The sequence below is a fragment of the Acyrthosiphon pisum genome, chromosome A3 (genome assembly GCF_005508785.2).
Source record: "Acyrthosiphon pisum isolate AL4f chromosome A3, pea_aphid_22Mar2018_4r6ur, whole genome shotgun sequence".
In the NCBI taxonomy this organism is placed as follows: domain Eukaryota; kingdom Metazoa; phylum Arthropoda; class Insecta; order Hemiptera; family Aphididae; genus Acyrthosiphon; species Acyrthosiphon pisum.
The window spans coordinates 4,772,936-4,786,596 of record NC_042496.1 but is presented as its reverse complement, the minus strand read 5'-3'; positions in this window follow the sequence as shown (position 1 = coordinate 4,786,596).

The window sequence follows — 13,661 nt, the reverse complement described above, 5'->3', positions numbered from 1 at the left end:
CCGTTTTTAAATGAATCTCTATGTTACTTAGATTTTTAATAGGAAGGAATATTTTTTGGCATCTTAAAAAACACAATACGATTTATATAAATGGCGCTCTATACGGTTATAGAAAAAAAATTTGGAAAAGTTGACTTTTTTTCGAATTATGGTGTTGGTGACACAACTGTTGACGTCTATCGTAATACAAAATTTATGTTTTTTGAATTTTGGAGCTGAAGGATCTACAAATGAACTTCAAACTAAGCCAGATGGTTAACGGCACATTCGAATGACAATTTTTTCAAATAATATTAACTATAAGAGTTGTTCTACCTAGGAAAGTGTTTGAAAATAGTTTTTAAAATGAATCTTATGTTACTTAGATTTTTAATAGGAAGGGTCATATTTGGACATCTGAAACTGCGCTATATTATTTATTTGAGTGGCGCTTTATATGTTGATAAAAAAAAATTTGAAAAATGTGAATTTTTTTCGAACTAAGGTGTTGGCGACATACCTGTTGACGCCTTTTATAATAAAAATGTTACGTTTTTGGAATTTCTGAGCTGAAGGATTTCCGAGCGAACTTAAAAACTAACTTAGATGTTTCAGAGCACATTCGAGTAACAAATTTTGCCTAAATAAATTACAAAAATAGTTGTTCTTCGTACGAGAGGGTTTGAAATCAATTTTTAAAACGAATATTATGTTACTTAGATTTTTAATAGGAAGGACCATTATCTGTCATCTGAACTGCACTATACGATTTATTTAAATGGTGATATATACGTTGAAACAAAAAAATTAGAAAAATGTTACTTTTTTTCGAATTATGGTGTTGGGGACACACCTGTTGAAGTCTATCGTAATCCAAAATTTATGTTTTTTGATTTTGGTAGCTGATGGATCTACAAATGAACTTCAAAACTAAGCCAGATGGTTAACGGCAACGTCGAGTAACAATTTTGTCGAATAAAATTTACAAAAATAGTTGTTCTACCTAGAAAAGTGTTTGAAAACAAGTTTTAAAAGGAATATTATGTTACTTAGATTTTTAATTGGAAGGAGCATTATCTGTCATCTGAAACTGCACTATCCGATTTATTTAAATGGTGCTCTATACGTTGAAACAAAAAAAATTAGAAAAATGTTCCTTTTCTCGAACTTAGGTGTTGGCGATATACCTGTTGACGCCTTTTATAATACAAATTTTCTGTTGCTTGAATTTTGGAGCTGATGGATCTACAAATGAACTTCAAAACTAAGCCGGATGGTTAACGGAACCTTCGAGTAACAATTTGTCAAATAAAATTGACAAAAATAGTTGTTCTACCTAGAAAAGTGTTTGAAAACACTTTTTATAATTAATATTATGTTACTTAAATTTTTAATAGGAAGAAACATTTTTTGACATCTTAAAATACACCATACTATTTATTTAAATGGCGCTCTATACGTTTATAGAAAAAAAATTTGGAAAACGTGACTTTTTCTCGAACTTAGGTATTGGCGACATACCTGTTGACGCCTTTTATATTACAAATTTTATGTTTTTTGAATTTTGGAGCTGAAGAATCTACAAATGAACTTCAAAACTAAGCCAGATGGTTAACGGCAACGTCGAGTAACAATTTTGTCGAATAAAATTTACAAAAATAGTTGTTCTACCTAGAAAAGTGTTTGAAAACAATTTTTAAAACGAATATTATGTTACTTAGATTTTTAATAGGAAGGAATATTTTTTGGCATCTTAAAAAACACAATACGATTTATATAAATGGCGCTCTATACGGTTATAGAAAAAAAATTTGGAAAAGTTGACTTTTTTTTGAATTATGGTGTTGGTGACACACCTGTTGACGTCTATCGTAATACAAAATTTATGTTTTTTGAATTTTGGAGCTGAAGGATCTACAAATGAACTTCAAACTAAGCCAGATGGTTAACGGCACATTCGAATGACAATTTTTTCAAATAATATTAACTATAAGAGTTGTTCTACCTAGGAAAGTGTTTGAAAATAGTTTTTAAAATGAATCTTATGTTACTTAGATTTTTAATACGAAGGGTCATATTTGGACATCTGAAACTGCGCTATATTATTTATTTGAGTGGCGCTTTATATGTTGATAAAAAAAAATTTGAAAAATGTGAATTTTTTTCGAACTAAGGTGTTGGCGACATACCTGTTGACGCCTTTTATAATACAAATTTTCTGTTTTTTGAATTTTGGAACTGATGGATCTACAAATGAACTTCAAACCTTAGCCAGATGGTTAACGGAACCGTCGAATAACAATTTTTTCAAATAATATTAACTATAATAGTTGTTCTACCTAGAACTGTGTTTGAAAACAATTTTTAAAACAAATATTATGTTACTTAGATTTTTAAAAGGAAGGACCATGATCTGTCATCTGAACCTCCGCTATACGATTTATTTAAATGGTGCTCTATACGTTGAAACAAAAAAAATTAGAAAAATGTTACTTTTCTCGAACTTAGGTGTTGGCGACATACCTGTTGACGCCTTTTATAATAAAAATGTTACGTTTTTGGAATTTCTGAGCTGAAGGATTTCCGAGCGAACTTAAAAACTAACTTAGATGTTTCAGAGCACATTCGAGTAACAAATTTTGCCTAAATAAGTTACAAAAATAGTTGTTCTTCGTAGGAGAGGGTTTGAAATCAATTTTTAAAACGAATATTATGTTACTTAGATTTTTAATAGGAAGGAGCATGATCTGTCATCTGAAACTGCGCTATACGATTTATTTAAATGGTGCTCTTTACGTTGAAACAAAAAAAATTTGAAAAATGTTACTTTTCTCGAACTTAGGTGTTGGCGATATACCTGTTGACGCCTTTTATAATACAAATTTTCTGTTTCTTGAATTTTGGAGCTGATGGACCTACAAATGAACTTCAAAACTAAGCCAGATGGTTAACGGCACCGTTGAGTAACAATTTTGTCGAATAAAATTTACAAAAATAGTTGTTCTACCTAGAAAAGTGTTTGAAAACAATTTTTAAAACGAATATTATGTTACTTAGATTTTTAATAGGAAGGAGCATTATCTGTCATCTGAAACTGCACTATACGATTTATTTAAATGGTGCTCTATACGTTGAAACAAAAAAAATTAGAAAAATGTTACTTTTTTTCGAATTATGGTGTTGGGGACACACCTGTTGACGTTTATCGTAATACAAAATTTATGTTTTTTGAATTTTGGAGCTGATGGATCTACAAATGAACTTCAAAACTAAGCCGGATGGTTAACGGCACCGTTGAGTAACAACTTTGTCGAATAAAATTTACAAAAATAGTTGTTCTACCTAGAAAAGTGTTTGAAAACACTTTTTATAATTAATATTATGTTACTTAAATTTTTAATAGGAAGAAACATTTTTTGACATCTTAAAATACACCGTACTATTTATTTAAATGGCGTTCTATACGTTTATAGAAAAAAAATTTGGAAAACGTGACTTTTTCTCGAACTTAGGTATTGGCGACATACCTGTTGACGCCTTTTATAATACAAATTTTCTGTTGCTTGAATTTTGGAGCTGATGGATCTACAAATGAACTTCAAACCTTAGCCAGATGGTTAACGGCACCGTCGAGTAACAATTTTGTCGAATAAAATTTACAAAAATAGTTGTTCTACCTAGAAAAGTGTTTGAAAACAATTTTTAAAACGAATATTATGTTACTTAGATTTTTAATAGGAAGGAATATTTTTTGGCATCTTAAAAAACACAATACGATTTATATAAATGGCGCTCTATACGGTTATAGAAAAAAAATTTGGAAAAGTTGACTTTTTTTCGAATTATGGTGTTGGTGACACACCTGTTGACGTCTATCGTAATACAAAATTTATGTTTTTTGAATTTTGGAGCTGAAGGATCTACAAATGTACTTCAAACTAAGCCAGATGGTTAACGGCACATTCGAATGACAATTTTTTCAAATCATATTAACTATAATAGTTGTTCTACCTAGGAAAGTGTTTGAAAACAGTTTTTAAAATGAATCTTATGTTACTTACATTTTTAATAGGAAGAGTCATATTTGGACATCTGAAACTGCGCTATATTATTTATTTGAGTGGCGCTTTATATGTTGATAAAAAAAAATTTGAAAAATGTGAATTTTTTTCGAACTAAGGTGTTGGTGACACACCTGTTGACGTCTATCGTAATACAAAATTTATGTTTTTTTAATTTTGGAGCTGAAGGATCTACAAATGAACTTCAAAACTAAGCCAGATGGTTAACGGCAACGTCGAGTAACAATTTTGTCGAATAAAATTTACAAAAATAGTTGTTCTACCTAGGAAAGTGTTTGAAAACAAGTTTTAAAAGGAATATTATGTTACTTTGATTTTTAATTGGAAGGAGCATTATCTGTCATCTGAAACTGCACTATACGATTTATTTAAATGGTGTTCTATACGTTGAAACAAAAAAAATTAGAAAATGTTACTTTTTTTCGAATTATGGTGTTGGGGACACACCTGTTGACGTCTATCGTAATACAAAATTTATGTTTTTTGAATTTTGGAGCTGATGGATCTACAAATGAACTTCAAAATTAAGCCGGATGGTTAACGGAACCTTCGAGTAACAATTTGTCAAATAAAATTGACAAAAATAGTTGTTCTACCTAGAAAAGTGTTTGAAAACACTTTTTATAATTAATATTATGTTACTTAAATTTTTAATAGGAAGAAACATTTTTTGACATCTTAAAATACACCATACTATTTATTTAAATGGCGCTCTATACGTTTATAGAAAAAAAATTTGGAAAACGTGACTTTTTCTCGAACTTAGGTATTGGCGACATACCTGTTGACGCCTTTTATATTACAAATTTTATGTTTTTTGAATTTTGGAGCTGAAGGATCTACAAATGAACTTCAAAACTAAGCCAGATGGTTAACGGCACCGTCGAATAACAATTTTTTCAAATAATATTAACTATAATAGTTGTTCTACCTAGAAATGTGTTTGAAAACAATTTTTAAAACAAATATTATGTTACTTAGATTTTTAAAAAGAAGGAGCATTATCTGTCATCTGAACCTCCGCTATACGATTTATTTAAATGGTGCTCTATACGTTGAAACAAAAAAAATTAGAAAAATGTTACTTTTCTCGAACTTAGGTGTTGGCGACATACTTATTGACGCCTTTTATACTACAAATTTTCTGTTTTTTGAATTTTGGAGCTGATGGATCTACAAATGAACTTCAAAACTAAGCCAGATGGTTAACGGCACCGTTGAGTAACAATTTTGTCGAATAAAATTATAAAAATAGTTGTTCTACCTAGAAAAGTGTTTGAAAACAATTTTTGAAACGAATATTATGTTACTTAGATTTTTAATAGGAAGGAATAATTTTTGGCATCGTAAAAAACACAATACGATTTATATAAATGGCGCTCTATACGGTTATAGAAAAAAAATTTGGAAAAGTTGACTTTTTTTCGAATTATGGTGTTGGTGACACACCTGTTGACGTCTATCGTAATACAAAATTTATGTTTTTTGAATTTTGGAGCTGAAGGATCTACAAATGAACTTCAAAACTAAGCCAGATGGTTAACGGCAACGTCGAGTAACAATTTTGTCGAATAAAATTTACATAAATAGTTGTTCTACCTAGAAAAGTGTTTGAAAACAAGTTTTAAAAGGAATATTATGTTACTTTGATTTTTAATTGGAAGGAGCATTATCTGTCATCTGAAACTGCACTATACGATTTATTTAAATGGTGTTCTATACGTTGAAACAAAAAAAATTTGAAAAATGTTACTTTTTTTCGAATTATGGTGTTGGGGACACACCTGTTGACGTCTATCGTAATACAAAATTTATGTTTTTTGAATTTTGGAGCTGATGGATCTACAAATGAACTTCAAAATTAAGCTGGATGGTTAACGGAACCTTCGAGTAACAATTTGTCAAATAAAATTGACAAAAATAGTTGTTCTACCTAGAAAAGTGTTTGAAAATAATTTTTAAAACGAATATTATGTTACTTAGATTTTTAATAGGAAGGAGCATGATCTGTCATCTGAAACTGCGCTATACGATTTATTCAAATGGTGCTCTATACGTTGAAACAAAAAAAATTAGAAAAATGTTACTTTTTTTCGAATTATGGTGTTGGGGACACACCTGTTGACGTCTATCGTAATACAAAATTTATGTTTTTTGAATTTTGGAGCTGATGGATCTACAAATGAACTTCAAACCTTAGCCAGATGGTTAACGGCACCGTTGAGTAACAATTTTGTCGAATAAAATTATAAAAATAGTTGTTCTACCTAGAAAAGTGTTTGAAAACAATTTTTGAAACGAATATTATGTTACTTAGATGTTTAATAGGAAGGAATATTTTTTGGCATCTTAAAATACACATTACGATTTATTTAAATGGCGCTCTATACGGTTATAGAAAAAAAATTTGGAAAAGGTGACTTTTTTTCGAACTATGGTGTTGGTGACACACCTGTTGACGCCTTTTATAATAAAAATGTTACGTTTTTGGAATTTCTGAGCTGAAGGATTTCCGAGCGAACTTAAAAACTAACTTAGATGTTTCAGAGCACATTCGAGTAACAAAGTTTGCCTAAATAAATTACAAAAATAGTTGTTCTTCGTAGGAGAGGGTTTGAAAACAATTTTTAAAACGAATATTATGTTACTTAGATTTTTAATAGGAAGGAATATTTTTTGGCATCTTAAAAAACACAATACGATTTATATAAATGGCGCTCTATACGGTTATAGAAAAAAAATTTGGAAAAGTTGACTTTTTTTCGAATTATGGTGTTGGTGACACACCTGTTGACGTCTATCGTAATACAAAATTTATGTTTTTTGAATTTTGGAGCTGAAGGATCTACAAATGAACTTCAAACTAAGCCAGATGGTTAACGGCACATTCGAATGACAATTTTTTCAAATAATATTAACTATAAGAGTTGTTCTACCTAGGAAAGTGTTTGAAATAGTTTTTAAAATGAATCTTATGTTACTTAGATTTTTAATAGGAAGGGTCATATTTGGACATCTGAAACTGCGCTATATTATTTATTTGAGTGGCGCTTTATATGTTGATAAAAAAAAATTTGAAAAATGTGAATTTTTTTCGAACTAAGGTGTTGGTGACACACCTGTTGACGTCTATCGTAATACAAAATTTATGTTTTTTTAATTTTGGAGCTGAAGGATCTACAAATGAACTTCAAAACTAAGCCAGATGGTTAACGGCAACGTCGAGTAACAATTTTGTCGAATAAAATTTACAAAAATAGTTGTTCTACCTAGGAAAGTGTTTGAAAACAAGTTTTAAAAGGAATATTATGTTACTTTGATTTTTAATTGGAAGGAGCATTATCTGTCATCTGAAACTGCACTATACGATTTATTTAAATGGTGTTCTATACGTTGAAACAAAAAAAATTAGAAAAATGTTACTTTTTTTCGAATTATGGTGTTGGGGACACACCTGTTGACGTCTATCGTAATACAAAATTTATGTTTTTTGAATTTTGGAGCTGATGGATCTACAAATGAACTTCAAAATTAAGCCGGATGGTTAACGGAACCTTCGAGTAACAATTTGTCAAATAAAATTGACAAAAATAGTTGTTCTACCTAGAAAAGTGTTTGAAAACACTTTTTATAATTAATATTATGTTACTTAAATTTTTAATAGGAAGAAACATTTTTTGACATCTTAAAATACACCATACTATTTATTTAAATGGCGCTCTATACGTTTATAGAAAAAAAATTTGGAAAACGTGACTTTTTCTCGAACTTAGGTATTGGCGACATACCTGTTGACGCCTTTTATATTACAAATTTTATGTTTTTTGAATTTTGGAGCTGAAGGATCTACAAATGAACTTCAAAACTAAGCCAGATGGTTAACGGCACCGTCGAATAACAATTTTTTCAAATAATATTAACTATAATAGTTGTTCTACCTAGAAATGTGTTTGAAAACAATTTTTAAAACAAATATTATGTTACTTAGATTTTTAAAAAGAAGGAGCATTATCTGTCATCTGAAACTGCACTATACGATTTATTTAAATGGTGTTCTATACGTTGAAACAAAAAAAAATTAGAAAAATGTTACTTTTTTTCGAATTATGGTGTTGGGGACACACCTGTTGACGTCTATCGTAATACAAAATTTATGTTTTTTGAATTTTGGAGCTGATGGATCTACAAATGATCTTCAAAATTAAGCCGGATGGTTAACGGAACCTTCGAGTAACAATTTGTCAAATAAAATTGACAAAAATAGTTGTTCTACCTAGAAAAGTGTTTGAAAACAATTTTTAAAATGAATATTATGTTACTTAGATTTTTAATAGGAAGGAATATTTTTTGGCATCTTAAAATACACAATACGATTTATTTAAATGGCGCTCTATACGGTTATAGAAAAAAAATTTGGAAAAGGTGACTTTTTTTCGAATTATGGTGTTGGGGACACACCTGTTGACGTCTATCGTAATACAAAATTTATGTTTTTTGAATTTTGGAGCTGAAGAATCTACAAATGAACTTCAAAACTAAGCCAGATGGTTAACGGCAACGTCGAGTAACAATTTTGTCGAATAAAATTTACAAAAATAGTTGTTCTACCTAGAAAAGTGTTTGAAAACAATTTTTAAAACGAATATTATGTTACTTAGATTTTTAATAGGAAGGAATATTTTTTGGCATCTTAAAAAACACAATACGATTTATATAAATGGCGCTCTATACGGTTATAGAAAAAAAATTTGGAAAAGTTGACTTTTTTTCGAATTATGGTGTTGGTAACACACCTGTTGACGTCTATCGTAATACAAAATTTATGTTTTTTGAATTTTGGAGCTGAAGGATCTACAAATGAACTTCAAACTAAGCCAGATGGTTAACGGCACATTCGAATGACAATTTTTTCAAATAATATTAACTATAAGAGTTGTTCTACCTAGGAAAGTGTTTGAAAATAGTTTTTAAAATGAATCTTATGTTACTTAGATTTTTAATAGGAAGGGTCATATTTGGACATCTGAAACTGCGCTATATTATTTATTTGAGTGGCGCTTTATATGTTGATAAAAAAAAATTGAAAAATGTGAATTTTTTTCGAACTAAGGTGTTGGCGACATACCTGTTGACGCCTTTTATAATAAAAATGTTACGTTTTTGGAATTTCTGAGCTGAAGGATTTCCGAGCGAACTTAAAAACTAACTTAGATGTTTCAGAGCACATTCGAGTAACAAATTTTGCCTAAATAAATTACAAAAATAGTTGTTCTACCTAGAAAAGTGTTTGAAAACAATTTTTGAAACGAATATTATGTTACTTAGATTTTTAATAGGAAGGAATAATTTTTGGCATCGTAAAAAACACAATACGATTTATATAAATGGCGCTCTATACGGTTATAGAAAAAAAATTTGGAAAAGTTGACTTTTTTTCGAATTATGGTGTTGGTGACACACCTGTTGACGTCTATCGTAATACAAAATTTATGTTTTTTGAATTTTGGAGCTGAAGGATCTACAAATGTACTTCAAACTAAGCCAGATGGTTAACGGCACATTCGAATGACAATTTTTTCAAATCATATTAACTATAATAGTTGTTCTACCTAGGAAAGTGTTTGAAAACAGTTTTTAAAATGAATCTTATGTTACTTACATTTTTAATAGGAAGAGTCATATTTGGACATCTGAAACTGCGCTATATTATTTATTTGAGTGGCGCTTTATATGTTGATAAAAAAAAATTTGAAAAATGTGAATTTTTTTCGAACTAAGGTGTTGGCGACATACCTGTTGACGCCTTTTATAATACAAATTTTCTGTTTTTTGAATTTTGGAGCTGATGGATCTACAAATGAACTTCAAACCTTAGCCAGATGGTTAACGACAACGTCAAATAACAATTTTGTCGAATAAAATTTACAAAAATAGTTGTTCTACCTAGGAAAGTGTTTTAATACAATTTTTAAAACGAATATTATGTTACTTAGATTTTTAATAGGAAGAAACATTTTTTGACATCTTAAAATACACCATACGATTTATTTAAATGGTGCTCTATACGTTGAAACAAAAAAAATTAGAAAAATGTTACTTTTTTTCGAATTATGGTGTTGGGGACACACCTGTTGACGTCTATCGTAATACAAAATTTATGTTTTTTGAATTTTGGAGCTGATGGATCTACAAATGAACTTCAAACCTTAGCCAGATGGTTAACGGCACCGTCGAGTAACAATTTGTCAAATAAAATTGACAAAAATAGTTGTTTTACCTAGAAAGTGTTTGAAAACAATTTTTAAAACGAATATTATGTTACTTAGATGTTTAATAGGAAGGAATATTTTTTGGCATCTTAAAATACACATTACGATTTATTTAAATGGCGCTCTATACGGTTATAGAAAAAAAATTTGGAAAAGGTGACTTTTTTTCGAACTATGGTGTTGGTGACACACCTGTTGACGCCTTTTATAATAAAAATGTTACGTTTTTGGAATTTCTGAGCTGAAGGATTTCCGAGCGAACTTAAAAACTAACTTAGATGTTTCAGAGCACATTCGAGTAACAAATTTTGCCTAAATAAATTACAAAAATAGTTGTTCTTCGTAGGAAAGGGTTTGAAATCAATTTTTAAAACGAAAATTATGTTACTTAGATTTTAATAGGAAGGAGCATGATCTGTAATCTGAAACTGCGCTATACGATTTATTTTAATTGGTGCTCTATACGTTGAAACAAATAAAATTAGAAAAAATGTTACTTTTCTTGAACTTAGGTGTTGGCGACATACCTGTTGACGCCTTTTATAATACAAATTTTTCTGTTTTTTGAATTTTGGAGCTGAAGGATCTACAAATGAAATTCAAACTTTAGCCAGATGGTTAACGGCACCGTCGAATAACAATTTTTTCAAATCATATTAACTATAATAGTTGTTCTACCTAGGAAAGTGTTTGAAAACAGTTTTTAAAATGAATCTTATGTTACTTACATTTTTAATAGGAAGAGTCATATTTGGACATCTGAAACTGCGCTATATTATTTATTTGAGTGGCGCTTTATATGTTGATAAAAAAAAATTTGAAAAATGTGAATTTTTTTCGAACTAAGGTGTTGGCGACATACCTGTTGACGCCTTTTATAATACAAATTTTCTGTTTTTTGAATTTTGGAGCAGATGGATCTACAAATGAACTTCAAACCTTAGCCAGATGGTTAACGGAACCTTCGAGTAACAATTTGTCAAATCATATTAACTATAATAGTTGTTCTACCTAGGAAAGTGTTTGAAAACCGTTTTTAAAATGAATCTTATGTTACTTAGATTTTTAATAGGACGAGTCATATTTGGCCATCTGAAACTGCGCTATATTATTTATTTGAGTGGCGCTTTATATGTTGATAAAAAAAAAATTTGGAAAATGTGAATTTTTTTCGAACTAAGGTGTTGGCGAGGTACCTGTTGACGTCTTTCGTAATACAAATTTTATGTTTTTTGAATTTTGGTGTTGATGGATCTACAAATGAACTTCAAACCTTAGCCAGATGGTTAACGGAACCTTCGAGTAACAATTTGTCAAATCATATTAACTATAATAGTTGTTCTACCTAGGAAAGTGTTTGAAAACCGTTTTTAAAATGAATCTTATGTTACTTAGATTTTTAATAGGAAGAGTCTTATTTGGACATCTGAAACTGCACTATACGATTTATTTAAATGGTACTCTATACGTTGAAACAAAAAAAATTAGAAAAATGTTACTTTTTTTCGAATTATGGTGTTGGGGACACACCTGTTGACGTCTATCGTAATACAAAATTTATGTTTTTTGAATTTTGGAGCTGATGGATCTACAAATGAACTTCAAAACTAAGCCGGATGGTTAACGGCACCGTTGAGTAACAACTTTGTCGAATAAAATTTACAAAAATAGTTGTTCTACCTAGAAAAGTGTTTGAAAACAATTTTTAAAATGAATATTATGTTACTTAGATTTTTAATTGGAAGGAGCATTATCTGTCATCTGAAACTGCACTATACGATTTATTTAAATGGTGTTCTATACGTTGAAACAAAAAAAATTAGAAGAATGTTACTTTTTTTCGAATTATGGTGTTGGGGACATACCTGTTGACGCCTTTTATAATAAAAAATGTTACGTTTTTGGAATTTCTGACCTGAAGGATTTCCGAGCGAACTTAAAAACTAACTTAGATGTTTCAGACCACATTCGAGTAACAAATTTTGCCTAGATAAAATTTACAAAAATAGTTGTTCTTCGTAGGAAAGGGTTTGAAATCAATTTTTAAAACGAAAATTATGTTACTTAGATTTTTAATAGGAAGGAGCATGATCTGTAATCTGAAACTGGGCTATACGATTTATTTAAATGGTGCTCTATACGTTGAAACAAATAAAATTAGAAAAATGTTACTTTTTTCGAACTAAGGTGTTGGCGAGGTACCTGTTGACGTCTTTCGTAATACAAATTTTATGTTTTTTGAATTTTGGAGCTGAAGGATTTCTGAGTGACCATCAAGACTAAGCTAGATGGGTAACGGCAACGTCGAGTAACAATTTTGTCGAATAAAATTTACAAAAATAGTTGTTTCAACTAGGAAAATGTTTAAAATCAGTTATAAAACGAATATTATGTTCCTTAGATTTTTAATAGGAAGGAGCATATTTTGACGTCTGAAACTTCGCTATATGATTTATTTAAATGTTGCTCTATACATTGAAACAAAAAAAGTTAGAAAAATTTTACTTTTCCCGAACATAGGTATTGGCTACATACCTGTTGACGCCTTTTATATTACAAATTTTCTGTTTTTTGAAATTTGAAGCTGAAGGGTCTACAAATGAACTTCAAAACTAAGCCAGATGGTTAACGGCACCATCGAATAACATTTTTTTCGAAGAAAATTTCCAAAAATAATTGTTCTACCTAGAAAATAGTTTGATATCAATTTTTATAACGAATATTATGTTACTTAAATTTTTAATAGGAATGAATATTTTTTGACATCTTAAAAGACACTATACATTTATTTAAATAGCGCTCTATACATTGAAACGAAAAAAATTAGAAAAATGTTACTTTTCTTGAACTAAGGTGTTGGCGACGTACTTGTTGACGCCTTTTATATACAAATTGTACGTTTTGTCAATTTTGGAGCTGAAGAATTTCCGAGTGACCTTCAAAACTAAGCCAGATGGTTAACGCACCGTCGAGTAACAATTTTTTCGAATAAAATTTACTAAAATAGTTGTTCTACCTAGGAAAGTGTATGAAAACAGTTTTTAAAATTAAAATTATGTTACTTAAATTTTTAATTGGAAGGAGCATAATTTGACATCTGAAACTGTGCTATATGATTTATTTAAATGTTGCTCTATACGTTGAAACATAAAAAATTAGAATAATGTTACTTTTCTCGAACTTAGGTGTTGGCGACATACCTGTTGACACCTTTTATAATACAAATTTTACGTTTTGAGAATTTTGGAGCTGAAGTATTTAAGGGGGTTGCAGGCGGTGATTTCCTGTCTTTGTTTAACACACGCCCAACATAAGAATTTAGACGTATTTT